This window comes from Lepisma saccharinum, chromosome 21, assembly GCF_977018435.1.
Source record: "Lepisma saccharinum chromosome 21, izLepSacc3.1, whole genome shotgun sequence".
Taxonomy (NCBI): Eukaryota; Metazoa; Arthropoda; class Insecta; order Zygentoma; family Lepismatidae; genus Lepisma; species Lepisma saccharinum.
In genome coordinates, this window is record NC_139249.1 from 31571608 (window position 1) to 31592086 (window position 20479).

The following is a 20479-nucleotide window of genomic DNA, read 5'->3' on the forward strand; positions in this document are numbered from 1 at the left end:
GAAATCTTTGAACGGCACGCATTTAGATTGGCTTTCCGGATTAAATTACCTTATCCCACAGCACTACTGTATGACAGAATTTCCTTCCCGACTATTCTGTATCACGTCGAGAGCCTTCGCCAACGATACATAAACAAAGCCATGATATCCGAAAACCCAGTATTCTGGAATACCATTCATCTTGATATCCGACATGATGCAGCACCTACACATATTTATACGCCATTACAACACCTGCTCACCATGTATTCATGTTATCTAGATGATCTAGACCCACAGAAACACGAATACGATATATATCATCCATCGCAGTTATCATGCCATATTTATCCCACCACTACAGCCTAAGCAGTACCAACAATACTCCGACTCCAAATATCGAAATCCATATTTACAATCTTCTCAACCATGCCCAAAAGTAAGATACCACATACGAATCACCAATCTTAATAAGAAAAAATATTCTGCAATATAAAAAAGCACTTAGACCATCCAAAATGATGAAAGACACATAACTTACAATGAAATCACTTACCGAAGTGAGGGCATAACCCTCTCAACGGGTTAACACTAGCAAAAAAAAAAAAAAAAATCCAAAATAACTCTGGCTTCCCTTCATTCGTATAAATCTTTCGCCTTTTACTAAAGATTTCCGTGGAGGGGAGCAAAACATGAGTTTATAATAAATTTTTCGTATGGCTTAGCAAAACATGAGTTTATAATAAATTTTTCGTATGGCTTGACTAATGTTGAGCCAAGTGAAGTAATTTAAATACTATTTCGTTATTTCTCTCGCTAATGTAAGGGAAGATCGTTCCGTTTTTGTGGATTTTCAGTTCATTTTGATCTCGTATTCTATTCAGATTCACTTAAATGAAATCGATTCTTCTTCAACTTGTTCTATTTCCTTCGATCCGTATTCCGTCCGTACCGTAGTCGTTTTCTCTTGCATCGTTCCTTGAGGCTCGGCTGGGCCTTTGTCTCAACACTCTGAAAACGGCTTCAAGTTTCTTTGAAAAAATCGTAGTTAGGTTAGGCGGGTCAGGTTTATTTCTCTTAGCATTAAAATAAAGTCCCTAAATGCATTCTACTAAGGTTCCAATTTACTTCTGCATTCATTCCCACTAGTCTACGATACTCACTCTCGCCTCTATATCAACTGAGAATACAGTGGCGTAGCGTGATTCTATGAAAGGTGTAAGGCTTCCTTAGATAAACCTGACCTGAATATTGGATAAAGAAAACCCCAAAACATTTTAACTAAATAGAATCTATTTCAATCTAAGTCATGTATGGCATACTCAATTTCAGAACACAAGGTTAACAATAATAGAATATGTATTACTTAATGAAAATTCTCATTCATACTTTAACTCGATCCGACGATCCTTTAGACTGAACACCTCAATCACATCGTTGTAGAATCGAGAGTTTCTTGTCAATGTCTTTGGTAGCTCCTTTTCAATGGATAACAGTCGCAAGTCAGATTTCCTTGCCTGAGTCTGTGTGCTGCGTTGAAATGAATGAATCCTCTTCAGTGCAGAAACGACCTTTTCACCGACGAGCTTGAGGCAGGAATAGTGAGGAACAATTCTGTTAGTTTGTACAGACGGAATCAAATGAAATGCACTTCCCTTTTCCTACCAACTCAGAAGCGAGTTGGAAACTCTTCATTGCTCCTGTATATATAAGAAAGTGGGGGAGGGCAGTAGCAGACAAGCTTTCTGTTGGGAGTCTTGGCAGTTTATGGAAAGATTTTGTGTTCCTACCACCCCCCTCTCCGGCTCTCTCTCTCTCTCTCTCTTCGTGAGGGCCAGGTCCTACCTACCTACTGCCGGCCTCACATCCACCTGCTAAGGTGGGAATTATGGGGTGACGTGTGGTCAGCAAGACAAGCCTTCAGTCGTTGTAGGTTTCCGTGACCAAGTCACGCTACTCATTTTTAGCTCCCCAATTTCCTCACGACTGTGGATGGCCAGCGGTTCCATACACAGGCTGAAATCTCGGGTTCGAATCCCGACCTGGGCATGAATGTTTGTGAGTGTCCATTTATCAATTTCATCATATCATCACTCATCCCCATCTTCGCAAATAAGTCAAAAGTAGCACAAAAAGCTAAATCAAATAAAAGCAAATTAATCAATGAAGTGTTAGGGCAGAACCATATATCACACAATTCAGGTGAAAGTGCTGTTGGTTGACGTGAATTGTTAATATGCCTAAACTCTTAAAATACTCTAATATCAGGTTTTCTGTTGCAATTATTATTTCAATTTTGAGGGCCTCCATGACCTAGTGCTTTGCATACTGCTCTATGAAACTGGAGACCCTATGTTCTATTGATTGATTGATTTGCTTTATTTTAATTCGCTTCTTGTGTCACTTTTGACTAAACGTGACGATGAGGATGGTCGATGAAATGATGAAATTAATGAAGGGACATTCACAGTGAACACCGAATGAACACAATGCCAAGGCCGGTGATTAAGCAAGCTGTGCTAACCACTCTACCACGGAGGCCGCAATCCTTTTAATTAGGATAAATCGTTCTATGACATCGATCTAAGAACAGTTAATATTCGTCACGTCGGAGTTATTATATTTTAAATTTCGAACAATCAATTGAGAATTATTCTTAACCATTCTTTTGCCTACATCAAAACTTCCACACAATAAGATCAATTACACTAAGGACAACAGCGTTAGAGTCTATGATTTAAGGAATGATTAAGCACACGATGATGACGGAAAATAATTCACATGATTATAATTATGCATTACATCAGTGAAACATTAATTTTCGGTCATAAAGAAAAATTGAAAAACGCAGGGACACAATAACCGATTGATTGATTTATTTTATTTCACTTTTCTTCCACTTTTGGGTAATCACAAAGATAAGGATGAAAGGTGATGATGAAATTTGTGAAAGGACAACTACAAACGTAGATGGATAGGACACAGTCCAAACCCCACAGATCACCATACGGGCCTTATGTCTAGACGCCAGAACCTCGTTAGTGTGCTAAATGCACTTCATGGTCACAATAGAATAGAATAGAATAGAATAGAATGGTCTTTATTTAAGCAGGCGTGTTTCGGCCTCATGGGCCGTTCTTACAACCAACCCTTGTCAAAGATACAATAAATGAATAAAAACAAAAAGAAAGAAAAAAAACACATAATGATCATGATAATACAATAAAGATAATATAAAGATTATACAATGATAAAATAATACATTGATTAGATTAGTATATATACTGTTGAGTAAAGATAAGTAATAAGTCTTCGGTAGTTCAATGTGTATGCCGGGGGGGGGGGTAGGTTAGGTATGCATTATATGATGTATAAGTGCAGGTGCAATTGTTAACATATGAAGGTTAATTAAGTTGTTGGGACAATAGTAAGTTCTTCAGATTTTTCTTAAAACTTTGATGGCAAATAATGTTAGTCAATGGTGCAGGCAGTTTGTTCCATTCCCTGATCCCTGTAACAATGATGGACTTGTTATATGTGGCGGTTTTATGTTTGGGGATTTTTAGATTGTGCTTGTTTCGGATATTATGTTCGGCTGATGTTCTACGAGAACAGATCTTATCGGATAAGTATTTTGGGGAGCCACTCTTAAGTATTTTGTGCATCAAGGTGAGTGTTAAGTATTTTCTTCTATTGTTAATGTTTAGCCAAGAAAGTTTCTTTAAATAGGGGGATACATGTTCCTTTCTGTTTAGGTTAAATATGAAACGTATACAACAATTCTGAATTTTTTGAAGTTTATAGTTTAAGCCCTGGGATATATTACTGTACACTGGAGCGCAATAGTCTAACGTGGATAGGACGAGTGATTGCATAAGACGATCTTTAACATTAGCGTCCAGAGCATGTTTTAAATGATACAAAGATTTAAGTTTCCCCATACAGTTTTTCACAATAAATTCGACTTGTGGCTCCCAATTTAAGTGTCTATCGAACACAATCCCCAAGTTTTTGCTTGTATCCACTGCGCATAGCGGTATACTGCCAAGAGTTGGAGGAGAAGGTGCGTTTTTGTGAAGTTTCTTAAGTGTACCATGAGTTCCTATGGTCATGAAGCAAGATTTTGTTGGATTTAATTGAAGGGAGTTCCTCCGTGACCAATTTGTTATAGCATCAAGGTCGAATTGAAGTTTGGTCATCGCATTATCGTAGTTTTCTGTATTACACTGAATATAGATTTGCGAATCGTCAGCATACTGATGGTAGTGGCAATATTGGACAGCGCGGTCGAAATCAGCTACGTAAATCATGTATAGTAGTGGACCCGCATTCGTAGAATTTATTTGTATATCCTTCTTTTTTTCGAAAAACCCGAGATAAACTATTGCGCATTAATCTGTGATATGCTCATTACTTCTCAGGAACACTCGCGGCCTTCAACTTGTTTTATCCTTAAACAAAATTGCTGGTTAGGATGTTAACAGATACTTCCAAGACAATATCCAAAAAATACTGTCAAATACGCAGAATGTATTTTTTTTTATTTTCTCGTTTCTACTAGCCGGCCCCTGTGGCGGAGTGGTTAGCATATCGCGCTACGACGCTAGGGGTCCCGGGTTCGAATCCTGGCCTGGGCATGGGTGTTTCTGAGTGTCCATTCATCAATTTCATCATATCATCCCTCATTCCCATCTTCGCAAATTAGCCAAAAGTGGCACAAAAATCGAAATAAAATAAAGAATCAAATCAAAATCGTTTCTACTACATCCCTGGGGAGTAAAGACGGCTGGAGCATGGTGCTGATCATATGACCTCCAAAATGGCCGGATTCGAGAATATACGGCGCCCTACTGCCACATCCCCTAAATGTGCCTTTATGGTACGGTTCTATACGCACGACGAACTTTACTTTACCTTTACTACTACTAACAATTTATGCCAGGAGTTTTTTGTATTTTTGATCCTTCATTATGTCTCCATTGCTAACCTGGTTCATACCCAGTCGGGCCAGCAATTAGTCAATGCAATACAAATAAGACAAACTTAAAATGAAACAGGTGTCGTGCACGCACACACACACACAAACACAAGAGGGAGAGAGAGAGAGAGAGAGGCGGAGAGGGGGGTCGTAGGAACACAAAAATCCTTCCACAAACTGCCAAGACTCCAACAGAAAGCTTGCCGGAAACAAGTTTGCGTGATGGCCTTGTCTGCTACTGCCCTCCCCCACTTTCTTATCTATACAGGAGCAATGAAGAGTTTCCAACTCGCTTCTGAGTTGGTAGGAAAAGGGAAGTACATTTCATTTGATCCCGTCTGTACACTTGTTCAACAGCTTCATTCAAATGGGTAGTACGCAAGTACTCATGAAGTTCAAACACACTGTTTACTCGATATTCAGCTTCAGAATAAATTACCTGTAGCTCAACTTTCAACTGGTAGCAATTTAAAAATTTTGCATACAGCTTAGTTAAGGACACAAACTCTTCTTCTGGAAAGTTCATGTCATATTTTTATTCTTCTTATTATTTTTCTTTCACTAGAAAAGGCATTTGTGGGAAATGCGTAGAATACAATTTGCAAATGCAAATGCATTCGAGAATATTACTCATTATCATGGTTACGATATTTGCGCACATTTTGAAAAGCATATCAAGCAACTTAGTGAAAGGAAAAGGTCAAAAAAATTCTGTAAATCATAACGCTAAGTATTACGCGCATGCTTTAACATTACGGGCAACTGTGATGCACGCGCCAAACTTTGCGGTTGCTGCCGGATCTAGGATTGCCAGACATTCCTCTTTTATCGTTAACTTCGCTGCTTCTAATGGAGGTAATATCCAATATTAAACCATCTCGTTTGTGAACTTAATAGTTAGTTTACACATTTAAAATGGCACCCGTTTTGTTACACCTCCCGTCAAGCATTGTTGAAACAACACGGGAGTCGAATTTCTTTGTTCTCTTCCCACCGTGCCAAGCATATGATTCATACGCAGCGGCAACCATGCCAGCGTAAGCTTCGCCTGCCTAGGGACAGAACTTCTCGCCAGTTAGCACCTACTTGTAATGCGCCTTACATCTGGCTCAGAATCGGGGTGCCCTGTCATTGGTTGAGAAGATACTACGTAAGCAAACACACCCACCATGGGCGAGTTCAAATCATTTCTTCCATTCACCTACACGTAAGTCCTCTGTAGAAGCCTTACAGAGAACAACTCGAATCAAAACAGGTCCTCAATTGTTTCGTAAAAAGTTCTACTTACAGTCTGATATTTCTGTGTGTGTTCAAGCGATAAATACGGGAATGAAATACGTTTTCTTCAATAATTTGAACTTGTAAGGTGGACTTACAAGCCTTACGTGGGCACTACGCCTATGTGAGAATATCAGAATACCTTGTCCATGGGAAGGACGCATGCTTGCGTAAGGTATTTTTCATTTTTATTTTTCAACATAGATAACTTTTTTCGAAATCCAAACAGTGCCCATTACTTTAAGGAAGGTTCAAATTTCGTGTTACAACGATAGCCAAAATTCTACAATAATTACCGCGCTTTCCAGATTCCACCGGTGGACGGGCTGGTGCACTGCTGATGCATGCTTCGGTGTTCTGTATTTCACCGGCGAGCACCAAAGCTTTTGTCGGGGGCCCGTTCCGAAAGTCACACGTGTTAAACGACTTCATGAAATATCTTGTGTGATTTAGCACTGATGGTGAATTTTTCCCTGATAAACGCGAATATGCGTACGCATTCCGAATCTAACTTTAATTTGTTTCAGTATGAAGATATCGGAATTTCACCGAATTTGACTTCATTTTTGGTGTACAAGTCTGATGCACGTTGGTGAATGAATGGACATTTCCACTATTTTTTTAAAGACCATTTATATAGGTTCTAGCCTAAGCCCAACATTGGCTGAATTGGTTATGAATGAATGGGAAAAGATAGTGGTAGAATCGAATCAGCAGCTAAAGAAAGTATAGGATACCATAAACCAAGAAAAAGTAAGCCATGGTTTGATAATGAATCTCATAATCTAATAGAATAAGGAATCAGGCTAGACTTAGGTGGTTAAATAACTCTGATGATACAAATCTAAGCAATTATAATAGAATAAAGTGAGAAGTTAACCGCACGTTTAGAAGTAAAAAAAGAGATTACTTGAAAAGCAAAATTAACGTAATTGAAACAAACAGTAAAAACAAAAATATCAGAGATTTATATAAAGGTGTGAATGAATTTAGAAAGGGGTGGCAACATAAAGTAAACTTGATAAAAGATAAAGACGGTGATTTTCTAGCTGACCCAAGTGATATTCTAAATAGATGGAAGAACTACTTTAATGACCTTTTAAATGTTCATGTAGGAGATAAATCAGAAGTAAATGAAGTACACACAGCAGAACCTTTAGTTCCAGAACCTAACTTGACTGAAGTTAAAGATGCTATTAAAAGGCTAAAGAATAACAAAGCACCTGGCATTGATTTAATACCAGCTGAGTTAATTAAATATGGTGGAAATTCGTTAATATGTCAAATTCATAAATTAATTTGTTTAATATGGAATAAAGAAGAAATCCCTCAACAGTGGAAAGAATCCATAATTGTTCCTGTGTTTAAAAAAGGTGATAAAATGAACTGCAATAATTACCGTGGAATTTCTCTACTCTCAACAACATATAAAATATTATCTAACATTCTTTTAACAAGACTAACCCCATATGCTAATGAAATTATAGGTGATTATCAATGTGGATTTAAACGTAACAGATGAACTACAGATCAAATTTTTCACATCAGACAGACACTTGAAAAAAGTGGGAATATAATCAAAATCTCCATCAGCTATTCATTGATTTTAAAAAAGCATATGATTCAGTCAAAAGAGATAAATTATATAATATATTAGTAGAGTTTGGAATACCTAAGAAGCTTGTTAGTATGATAAAAGTATGCACCAGTGAAACAGAAAGTAAAATTCGTGTGGGTATTAATGTGTCTGACAAATTTACAATTCATGATGTGTTAAAACAAGGAGATGCATTATCTCCATTGCTCTTTAATTTTGCCTTAGAATATGCTGTTAGGACGGTAAAAGAAACTAACGATGGACTAAAATTAAATGGTGTGACTCAGTTGTTAGCATATGCAGATGATGTAGACTTATTAGGGGATGATATAAATACAATTAAGAATAATGCTAAAATATTTTTCAAAACTGCTAAAGAGATAGGTTTGGAAGTTAAGCAAGAGAAAACTAAATATATGCTTACAGGCCGAAACCAAGTGTTAGGTAATAATCAAAATCTAATTATTGATAACAACTCGTTTGAACCAGTTTCCAAATTCAAATACTTAGAAGTAATATTAACAAATGAAAATTATATTAAAGAGGAAATAAAAAGTAGACTTAATTCAGGAAATGCATGTTACTTCTCTCTTCATAAACTTTTGTCTTCTCGTTTAATATCTAAGAAACTAAAAGTTAAAATATACAAAACAGTAATTTTGCCTGTAGTATTATACGGGTGTGAAACTTGGTCCCTTACATTGAAAGAGGAACATAAATTGAGAGGGTTTGAAAATAAGTTCCTTAGGAAAATATTTGGACCTAAAAGGGATGAGGAGACAGGTGAGTGGAGAAGGTTACATAATTTAGAACTACATAATTTGTATTCATGTCCAGATATTATTAGAATAATTAAATCAAGAAGACTTAGGTGGGCAGGCCATGTGGCACGAATGGGAGAAGAAAGAGGGGTTCACAGGATTCTTGTTGGGAAACCTGATGGTAAGAGACCTATAGGAAGGCCAAGACGAAGATGGAGGGAAAACGTTGAGATGGACCTAAAGGAAATCGGTAGAGATGGAAAAGAGTATATAGATCTTGCTCAAGATAGGGACAGATGGAAGGCCTGTGTTGCTGCAGCCATGAACCTTCGGGTTTAAGAAGGTTAGAGAGTTAGTTAGTTAGTTAGTTAGTGGTAGAAAAAGGAGGTGACAAAATAAATCTGTTTTGCAGATATGTGGACGATTGTTTTGGCACATGGAAGGGAACGAAGATGCAGCTCGACATATTTGCCAAAGAAATACAAGGTGAAGAAAGAGGGATATTATTGGAACTCGAAATAGAAGAAGAAGACAAAATAAGCTACCTAGATATATTTATGAAAGGAAGAGAGGACAAGAAATTGAAACCGTTTGCCATCAGAAGAAGTGTGCAGCAGTGGTATTCTGCCACAAAAGAAGTGATGCAGGTGAGGTGACAAAAATAAATTTTATAAAGAATATAGAGGACAGAATCAAGAAAATATGCACGAAAGAATGCGAAAAAGAATACAAAATATATAGCCTATGGAAACAGCTGGGAAAGAATAGCTATGAGAAGGAGGATAGACTGGACATAAACAGAAGAAGGAAGAAAAGTGGCATGGGAGAATTGGAAGAGAAAGAAAAAGAGGAAGAGAAAGAGAAAGAGAGGAGGTTTAGGATAAGGAGTACGGGCAAGACCACAGAAAAGATATGCAAAGTGCTTAGGAAAGCGGGCATTAAAACTTACAGGAAGGGAGGGAGAAGAATCTTAAGAATAGCGAAGAATGCAAACAAGAAAAAGGAAAACAGAGAAGAGGAAGAGGAAGGGATTATCTACGAAGTGAAAAGTAAAGATTGTCAGAGTGTGTACATAGGAGAAAGAAAAAGAGGCTGAAAGACAGGTTGAAACAACATAGGTATGATGTACGACTTAAGAGAGAGAGAGAGAGAGAGAGAGAGAGAGTGAGAGAGAGAGAGAGAGAAATGCGATATTTAAACACACGAGAGAAACAGGACATGACATAGAGTGGGATGAGGCTAAGCAGATAGTAAAGGAGAAGAGAACACTAGTGAGAAAATGGAAGGAGGCCAAGGACATAGAGAAGAAGGTGAAGAAGACACAATGAACTGGAATGGGGGACTGAAGATAAACAAAGAATGGAAGAAGGTGTTAGGAAGAGTGGAAAGGACAAGAGACAAAGAGGAGAGAAGAAGGAAGAAGAATGAAGGAAAAATAGCACGAGATAAAGAGTCCAACCACATTATAGATGGAAGAAAATATGTTTAGCCTTTTAGGTGAAAGTACAGTTGACAAAGAGAGAACCACCTGCTAGAATGTTCCAGAAAAACTTTCTAATAGTCTGGAGGGGAGTAATGTTTGTGTATATATATCGTCCTCTTTTGTACCTTGTTACATTTGTACTTGGTGCAGAGTCTGAAGAAGACCTTGCTAGAAGGTCGAAACGTTACGTTTAGTTTATGTTTTATAATAAAATAAATTTTTGCCTCGGTCAACATATCTGTTTCTATCAAGACCAATTGTACCCAGCCTAACTCCTTTACTTTTTATAGGGACGTTTGAATCATGTATGTGTCTTAGTCAACATGAGATCAAGAATTACACACACAAACACTATATATACGTGTGTGTGTGTGTGTGTGTGTATACAGGGTGACTGGTAATTAGATGTATTCCCTGAAAGGGGTTAAAGGAGAGACAATTTGCAATAAATTTGACCATATGATACCCCGTCCGAAATTGAGTAGTTTTCGAGATAATCGAATTTCAATTGTTTCTTTAAAAAATGACAATTTTCCACATAAAAAGATGAATTGAGAAAAAACTTCTTATTGTATGGAACTTTTTTCAGCGTTTTCTGATAGCTAACAAATAAGTGGTTCGTTGAAAAAAAAGTTTTTCCCAAATAACAATCACATGTAAGTACCGGGTGGGTCTAAACTTACAAGTGAAGATAAAAAATGCACTCTTAGTTTACCTGGCAACGAATTAATAACAAAAATGGTATGACACGAAGCGTACAAATTACTTAAATTACTTCCTTGTGACATCTGCTATCCAACAAGGTACAAATGTTGTTAACATTCACATTTGTGTAAAAGAAGTAATACTTCATTCATCTTCATGTGAATGGAATCAATGAACAATACAATTAAAGAACATTACACGTCTTGCTCAAAGTGGGCATCTCCGTTACGAATGCAGGCACGCAGGTTTTTACGGACATTTGGTCTCTTAACTTCTGATGTGATGGTGTCCTTGATGTGTTGACCAGCTGTTAAGATCCTCTCCTTGAGCTCTTCTTGCGAGTTTACCGGTGTCTTGTCATGTGGCTCCAAATGTAAAACTCGCAAGGCGTCAGATCTATCGGGGGATCGAGCTGGGCAGTCATCATGCTGATAAATCATGTCACGTTTTGTAACTAGAGGCACATCCTCCAACAACATTGCCATCCCGTTCCTCAAAAAATGTTCATAAGTGATGCCATTTAAAATTTGGGGCAGGAAAAATGGCTCGATCAAATTATTGTTGATGACGCCCATCCATACTTCTGCCTGGGCGTGCGACAGTGGCTGGATGAAAATTACCCAAAGAAATGGATTGGCCGAGGCGGCCCGATTCCCTGGCCGGCTTGATCCCCCGATTTCACACTTTGCGACTTCTACATTTGCAGCCACATGACAAGACACCGGTAAACTCGCAAGAATAGCTCAGGGAGAGGATCTTAACAGCTGGTCAACACATCAAGGACACCATCACATCACGAGTTACGAGAACAAATGTCCGTAAAAACCTGGGTGCTTGCATTCGTAACAGAGATGCCCACTTTGAGCAAGACGTGTAATGTTCTTTAATTGTATTGTTCATTGATTCCATTCACATGAAGATGAATGAAGTATTATTTCTTGTACACAAATGAGTATGTTAGCAACATTTGTACCTTGTTGGATAGCAGATGTCACAAGGAAGTAATTTAAGTAATTTGTACGCTTCGTGTCATACCATTTTTGTTATTAATTCGTTGCCAAGTAAACTAAGAGTGCATTTTTTTATCATCACTTGTAAGTTTAGGCCCACCCGGTACTTACATGTGATTGTTATTTGGGAAAAACTTTTTTTTCAACGAACCACTTATTTGTTAGCTATCAGAAAACGCTGAAAAAAGTTCCATACAATAAGAAGTTTTTTCTCAATTCATCTTTTTATGTGGAAAATTGTCATTTTTTAAAGAAACAATTGAAATTCGATTATCTCGAAAACTACTCAATTTCGGACGGGCTATCATATGGTCAAATTTATTGCAAATTGTCTCTCCTTTAACCCCTTTCAGGGAATACATCTAATTACCAGTCACCCTGTATATACACACACACACACACACACACCCACACACACACATACACAGCGCATTCGGTTTAACCTGAGCTCTGGGATGCGCAAAGCGGGAAAGGTTTGTCGTCTGCAGAGGCCCTCACGTGACGCATAGGAGCAGTGTTGCAATTTGCAGAAGTTACAATTCCACTAGACATGAAACTGCAAAGTCTATATGCTGTTGTCTCATTAAAAAGGGGAAAAAAATACTTACGAATCTAAAGTAGGACGCTGTCCTTCATGATCATGAAATTCGTCAATTGTTCTACGAATAACACACTTGTCAAATTCGTCCACATCACTTTAAATTCCTTTCTTCTGCGTGGTTTGCAAGGCGTTATTAATCTGCCCAGTTACTTTGTTGCGATCATTTTCGTTTTAGATGCACTTCGAAGTATTTAATGACACGTCAGTAGCAGCGGAAACATGCATTTGCACTTGTGTAACATTCAACGCAAGAGCACTCTCAGCTTCTTTCTTCATAAACTTATGCACGTCAAGTTAATTTCTCTACTCTGACTGTGAATCACTTTGCATTCTCCAATATTTTTTCCAATTTTTACTCCAGCTTCCGTTGAATATGAACACCCTGCAACACAGGTCAACAATCACCTTACTAGTGATAACAGGATCTGCCCCTCCCCCGTCCTGGGGGACGGGGGGATTTCCCTCCCACCAACAATCTTTGCCTCAAAAATCCCCCCACCAAATATTTCCTGCGGGGAGAGTTTTTGTTCCAACAAACAAAAGATAAGCAATTACTTTTAATTTCAAGTATACTATACTAAGAATAATATCGAAAACACACAGAAAGTAGTGTGGTGTGAGTGTTCAATGCCATTTCTCTCTCAAGAGATCATTAACAAATCTACATCAGTACGCACAATAAATTTAAAATAAGAATGCAAGACAATAATAACTATGAAATCTAATTGATTTATATTAACATAAAGCAAAAACTAAATAAGAACTTAACATAATAAAATCACTTCAACTAGTATTTCATAATTTATTAAAATCTTTAACCAGTTAATAAGGGAATTAGTTTGCTACGTTATAATATCTGATATATATGAAAGTAACAAATTATTTTCTTTATGTGTAATTCATAATAATAATACTGATATATTTTTAATTTCGTAAATAATTTTTACTTTTAATAACATTATAAATATGTATATCGTCTAATTTTAATGCATGTTTGTGGGGGAGGGGGTTTGTACATTAAGATCTTTTTCCCGCCACCAGTCTTAAATAATTTCGCATCCTGGGGGAGGGAGAATGCCTCTTTCGCCGAGGAGGCTTCATCAATGGGGGTTTCACTGACAAAAAGAATCCTGTCATTATTTTCCTTGAATTATCACCTTCTCAAACTGTCACTTTTAAAAAAAGAAACTAAATGCAAGTACCGAACACCCCTAGCAATAAGCTCTGAAGTCAGATTATGGATGTAGGTAATTGTTAAGGCATTTAGCAACTCTGCTCTTAGTGGAACTCTCGCACCGTCGCGCTAACGGCAGGCTTCTGGGCAGCTGAAAATCAGAGCTCAAGCTAAACCGAATATGTATGTATATATATATGTATGTATGTATGTATTTAGGTCTAGGAATTAATTCGTGCGGTTGTTACGCACACATTGAAGCTGTAGTTCAAACACAAAATACATAAATACCTTAAGAAAAATATTGTCCATCGCGAGCCACCACTTTCGCCCATCTGTCAGGCAAGTTACGGATTCCGTGGCGAAAGAAGTTCTCATCCTTTAAAGCGGTCCAGTCAGAGACCCATTTTTCGATATCTTCTGAAGAAGTGAACCGCTGTCCAATCAAATCGTTATTCATACAATCGAACAAGTAGTAGTCCGAAGGAGCAACGTCTGGTGAATACAGCGGGTGGGGTAAAACTTCCCATCCGACATTTTCTAAATAGGTTTTGACCGGTTTTGCGACATGTGGGCGAGCGTTATCATGTTGAAAAATAAGTTTATCATGTCTGTTCTCCCATTCTGGTCGTTTCCTGGCCAGAGCTTGATTCAAACGCATTAATTGTCGTCGATAACGTTCTCCATTAATAGTTTCACCCGGTTGCAGCAGCTCATAGTACACCACACCTTTCATATCCCTCCATATGCACAGCATAACCTTTGAACAGTGAATATCTCGTTTCGGTTGTGATGGACCTGGTTCACCTGGCTTCACCCAGGCCTTTTTTCGTTTCGGGTTCTCGTAATGGAACCACTTCTCAATGCGATGCAAAACCCCCTTTCTTTTCTGTCTTTCTGTCAGCAATTCGCAAATGGTTTTTCGTCTTTCAACGTCTCTGTCTTTCAATTCATGTGGAACCCAATGTGACATCTTTTGAATCATTCCCATGGCTTTGAGGCGTTTGGAAACTGTTGTTTGATCAACGCCTAATGGTTCTGCAAGTTCTTCCTGCGTTTGACACGAATCCTGATCGAGCAATTCTCTCAATTCTTCGTCTTCAAATTTTTTTTTGGCTGTCCAGGTCGCTCTTCGTCTTCCAGGCCGAAATCACCACTTCTAAACCGTGCAAACCACTTCTGACACGTTCGCTCAGCTAGCGCATGGTCACCATACACTTCCACCAAAATACGATGACTTTCGGTAGCACTTTTCTGCATGTTAAAGTAATGAAGCAGAACACCCCGGAGAAACACTTTATCTGGCACGAACTGCGCCATGTTCAGTTGACTACAAAATGCTGTTGTTGACGCGTCAATCAACTGCCCTATACTACGAACGATGCGCGCTGACAGGAGTTTTCAACGCATGTGTGGCTACACGGAACTGTGGGACGATACGCTCGTTACGCCATCTCTTGTCCAGGCGCACGAATTAATTCCTAGACCAAAATATGTATGTAGTGTGTGTGTGTGTGTGTATGTGTGTGTGTGTGGGGGGGGTAGGTAGGTAGGAGGGGCCTTTGGTAATATCACAGACAATATTTTGCTGGGGGCCTCAAGATGTGTAGGTCCTGCCAGGGGTGCCCATCCCCCCCCTCCAAGGCCAATGGCGCAATCACCCCCAAATTCATGTCATGCGTCCCCCCCAAATTATATTATTCGCGCACTCAAACAATATAGTTATTCCCACAAAGTAAAGCTCAGGACGATAATATAATACGGTTCTTCTTTGTAAGAACTCACCCCTCCCCCTTTTATTGGGGTAAATGTAATTATTTTAGTAACCCACAACAAAAATTACGTGGATTTTATCTTCAGTGCAAATTTAAGTTGTTAAAGTAATTTTTTTTTCTGTGACGTGAAGTTAGAAATGCGGATTCGATATATTTTTGTTCCAAAGGATGCACCTGTTTTAAATTAAGCAGTATACCAACACTAAGAATTAACTGATGTTATATTAATGAATTTCGAGAATATCGCTTATGTCTTGTAATGCATCTATAGTATAGAACTTCACATTCACCTCAGCATATCGCCAAATAAACACGCATTCTTGCAACACACGATTGCGAGCGAAGCGAGGAAGAAAATTTTTATATCCATCTCTTTGCAGGCTTTCAACAATATTAATTTAATGGGGTGTCAATACTTTCTTAGGATCCCGAGATAATTAATTAGTCTTTTCGAGCTTCTCTTTTGGCACGTTCGAGGTCTAAACGTCGCTAAATTTAATGTTCGAACTCTCTCTTCACTACAGAAATTCCTTGACAACCTAAGATTTAACTCTTTATCAAAAGCGTCCTATCTCCCCTTTTAAATTTAATACTCAATCCTACCACCATAATTTCCAAGCCAATTTTGGACTTACTGTTGATATTGATGAGTGGATATTGCCTCCTCCAAAAATTAATTCTCAGTCTCCACACAAGAATTTCCTCAACAGTCTAAGTCAATAGTAATTGGATACCCCCTCAATTTAATGCTCAATCCCTCTTTAATTAAAATAGCCGCCATAGTCTAAGACCTAGAGTTGGATACTGGCCCCCTCCCAACGTTTAAATCAGAATCCTCCCCAGAACCACGTGTAAAATAAGGTATAATATTTTGGAGGTGGATATTTCTTCCCTTAACACCCTTTTCTTCATCTAATGAATTAAATATGATGCATTTAAGGTGTAAAAGTTTTACATATATTTTGGAAAAATATATAACTTGAATTTTTTAATACTTTAAGCGAAAAAAATCCCCCCCAAAAAAATTTGGGCACCCCTGGATCCGGCACTGTATATCAGCATATTCTGTTCTCCCATCTAACACTTGTCAGGGTACCGTCGTTTACATATTTTTACAACAGATAGAATACAAATACAATTAATGATATGAAACTAAGGCATATAAAACACAAATTACGTTAAATACAATGCAGAGAGTTGTTTATGCAATTCCGTGTTTATGCAATTTACTTATGACCCTGAATAACATTCGTATTTAATGTGAACGAGTAAGAATGTTAAAATACATATTAAAATATAATCCAGAGAATACGAAATGCCCTGCTTATGCAATTTACTCATGAACCTGAATAACATTAGTATTTAAAGTAAGCGAGTAAAATATTTGATTGTTAACATTATAAAATAAGAAATAGAAGACGAAAAATGAAAGTTGAAAATTACGTCACTAGATGGCAGTACAGAAAAAGGAAAATATTATTTTTATATTTGTGAATAATGGAGACCAAAATCAAGAAGCAAAGATACTATTATATTCAATAAATTGACAATAATTCATTATACATAAAGTATTGTAAAACTTAGCTCCATAATACAATTATTATTCATATAGTGCTTCTTTAACTCAAAGCCTTACAGTCAGACTGACTAGATTTTTCTTGAAAGAAGGATGAACGGTTGTCCGAAATCGAGACCATCCAAAATGATTAAAAACACATAATTTACAATAAAATCAATTCCCGCAGTGAGGGCGTAACCCTCTCAACGGGTTAACACTGGCGAAAGCCAAAAAAAAAAAAAAAAAAAATGTCCGAAATCAGACCATCCAAAATGATTAAAAACACATAATTTACAATAAAATCAATTCCCGCAGTGAGGGCGTAACCCTCTCAACGGGTTAACACTGGCGAAAGCCAAAAAAAAAAAAAAAAAAAAAAATTGTCCGAAATCATCTCTCTCGGTTGGTCCCCCTTGACACATTCACTGTGGGTTTGGTTTCAGCACGTTTGGAACGTACGGCTGTAGGAAACTGAATCCTATACAGTGGTTTGGTGTGTTCGAGGTGCCTTCGGCAGAACGCCTTTCTGTGAAGGGACATACAACCATTACTGCTTACTTTGGAGCAACTGTTTGCTAATCACGTTTGCAAACGCTGGTAAGAACTTTGCTTATTTAGAAGCAAACTGTGCTACAATTCTCGTTTGCAGCACCTTGTACTCTGCTTAATTAGAAGCGAACTGTGCTACAATCCTCGTTTGCAGCACTTGTACTCTGCTTATTTAGAAGCAAACTGTGCTACAATCCACGTTTGCAGCACTTGTACTCTCTTTATTTTGAAGCAAACTGTGCTACAATTCTCGTTTGCAGCACCTGAAATAACTCTGTCTCCTAATTGTTTCGTCTTTGAAAAGGATTACTAGGTTGCCTCCCTTCGCTCACCATGCATAAAGGGCTCCCAAACTCTAGAGACAGGATAATCCAAAAACAAGACCGAGGCAACTCAAGAAGCAATTCAGCCGATTCAAAAACATCCAGGGATCGCTCTCGATCTCCTCTTCAACTACAAAAGAAACAAAAATATCAAGAACAAGCACGCATATCAAAGTTCAATTCCAGAGATACTGCACAAACCGATGGTCGCACTGAAGTAAATTCCACTGTCTACAACTTCCTACTGCAACACTACGACCCCAAATATAGAACTTCTAAGCTACTTCTTCAACAGTTGCAAAAATACCTCCCCCGAGCACAAGTAGAACAAATTATATTCACCAGAAATGGCATCATTATAAAATCAAAAGATCCACAATTTCTCTCCACTCTGAGAAACAAAGTTTCGTTTGAAATTTTTGGACCACAGGCTGCTCTTTCCCAACTGACACCCCAAACAACCACCACCTCCAAACAAACCACCACACATGTCAGTGGTTTTCAGAGGCGTAGATCCAGAACTCGCTGATCAAGAAGTATTAGAAGAACTGCGTTTGGAAGGCCATGAAGTCATAAAATGCGTTCGAATACAGAACAATAATGGTCCAACTTTCCTGATGCGAGTCATAACAGATTGTTCCAACACGATCGATCGCTTACTTCATGAAGGGGCTTATATATATCGCCAAAGACACAGGGTTGAACCTTCACATTCAAAAGCACCCCTTCCATTACGATGCGAACGCTGCCAGAAATACAACTCCCACACTACGGCAAATTGCCCCGAAACACCTATCTGTGGCTATTGCTCTGGCCAACACGCAACTAAAGATTGCACGAATCTAAATGCACCACCCAAGTGTAACACGTGCAAACAGGCTCATCCCTCACAGCTACCGCTGTGCTGCACGCCCAAACCCCGAAGCCTCACGCCCTGACCTAACTGTACCATTAAGAACTATGGACTCTACAACTCCACCACAGAACTCTCTGAAACAACCAGTGACTGTTGAAGATCTACTTAGATTTCAAACACTAACCCTACAAAATATCCACCCATTTCTACGCCAACATATATTACAACAGATAGTACAGACAGCTAAGACTCTTTTTCGTGTCCACCTGTTCGCTACATATTCTGGTCCACATGTACATTTTCAAATTGTACCACTGGAAACTGAAGTTTAGAAACCTAACTGTTATTTATATAATTATGGCGGGCTATATACAATATAATTTCCTATTTATGAACATCCGTTCTCTACCGAAACATAAAGCTATATTCCAGGAACTTCTCCTGGAAGAAGACATTCATTTCTTTGCACTGAATGAAACCCGTATCCCCAAAGCCACACCCCTTTACATACCCAGGTATTCCTTGCTACATACACCTGGTCCTACAACGGCGCAACGATTATGTGGTGGAGTAGCCCTGGGGATCAAGCCAAAATTTCCCTATAGAACAAATATATTACCACCTCAATTTCCATACCAAGAATATTCTATTGCCACACTTTATCTCAAAAGTATAAATGTGACATTGGCTACTGTATATATACGACCCACTAGCCCTCTACCAACGGACTTCTTTCTTTATATCGCTTCTACATACCGTCATTACTTCATACTAGCTGATATTAATATACATAGTCGAACAAATGCAGAACGAACAGCTTTCCATACTACCATCGATAACAATACTACAGGTATATTTCAAGATTTACCATCTGCAACTCGTCCAGAGAGCAACACAACCCCCGATGTAGTTTTTGTGTCACCTTCCTTAGCTGACAAAATTAACATAGAAGTCCTCGCACCGATAGGAAGTGATCATGCACCAATTAAAATAACTCTGCCAGTGCACCACTATACTCAACACAAACATGTTCCTCCAAAGCGGATCTACGATTATAACAGAGCAAATTGGGAAGGTTATCGAGAAGATCTCTCCACTATCTTTCAAAATCTCACCCCTCCAACGAACTCTGACGAATTAGATAAGGCTGTAGAAAACACCACGTCAGAAGTCAAACAAGCAGCAAGCACACATATACCACAGATAACTGTGAACAGTTTTAAACCTAAACTACCACCTAAATACCTTCATCTAGTGACTGCATCACGTCGTGCCTATCGGGAATACGTACAAACAAGGAACCCTGAATGTCTGCGAGTTCACCGCCAATGGATAAGAACTGTCCATAACTACATAAAGGCACACAAACAGCGTCAGTGGATCTACACTTGCAATCACCTTGATGCTGAAAGCCATCCTAGTAAATTCTGGAAACGATTTCATATGCTTACAGGAAAACATACAAGTACTACATATCCTCTTCTTTCACAACAACAAGCTCTTACAAATGATTACGAAAAGGCAAATGAATTTGCACAGATTCTCCAAGACACATTTACTCCTCCGCTTCCGCTTGCCCCTAATAGCAGATTAGAATCTCAAATAACAAGGAAGGTACATCCTGAAAATAGACAACTGCAACCCAGTCCTCATCATACTATCAACGCAAATCACCCTCTTACTACTTTAATCACCACAGATGATATAACAAACGCAGTCCGCAACAAAAGAAACACTGCCCCAGGGTTTGATTCCATCACATATGTCTTAATAAAGAAAGCTCCACTAGCAATGTTGTCATTTCTCGCCGTGATATACAACTTAATCCTTCGCACTGGATATTACCCTGTCG

The 20479-nt window shown here is 38.3% G+C and overlaps 1 non-coding gene across 1 annotated transcript; it reads left to right on the forward strand.

Annotated features, from left to right (window-relative positions):
- The first annotated feature begins 599 nt into the window (after nt 1-599).
- LOC146004538 (U5 spliceosomal RNA) lies at nt 600-713 on the forward strand. The gene has a single exon (XR_014443937.1). It is a non-coding gene; the product is annotated as a U5 spliceosomal RNA (small nuclear RNA).
- The last annotated feature ends 19766 nt before the right edge of the window (nt 714-20479 follow it).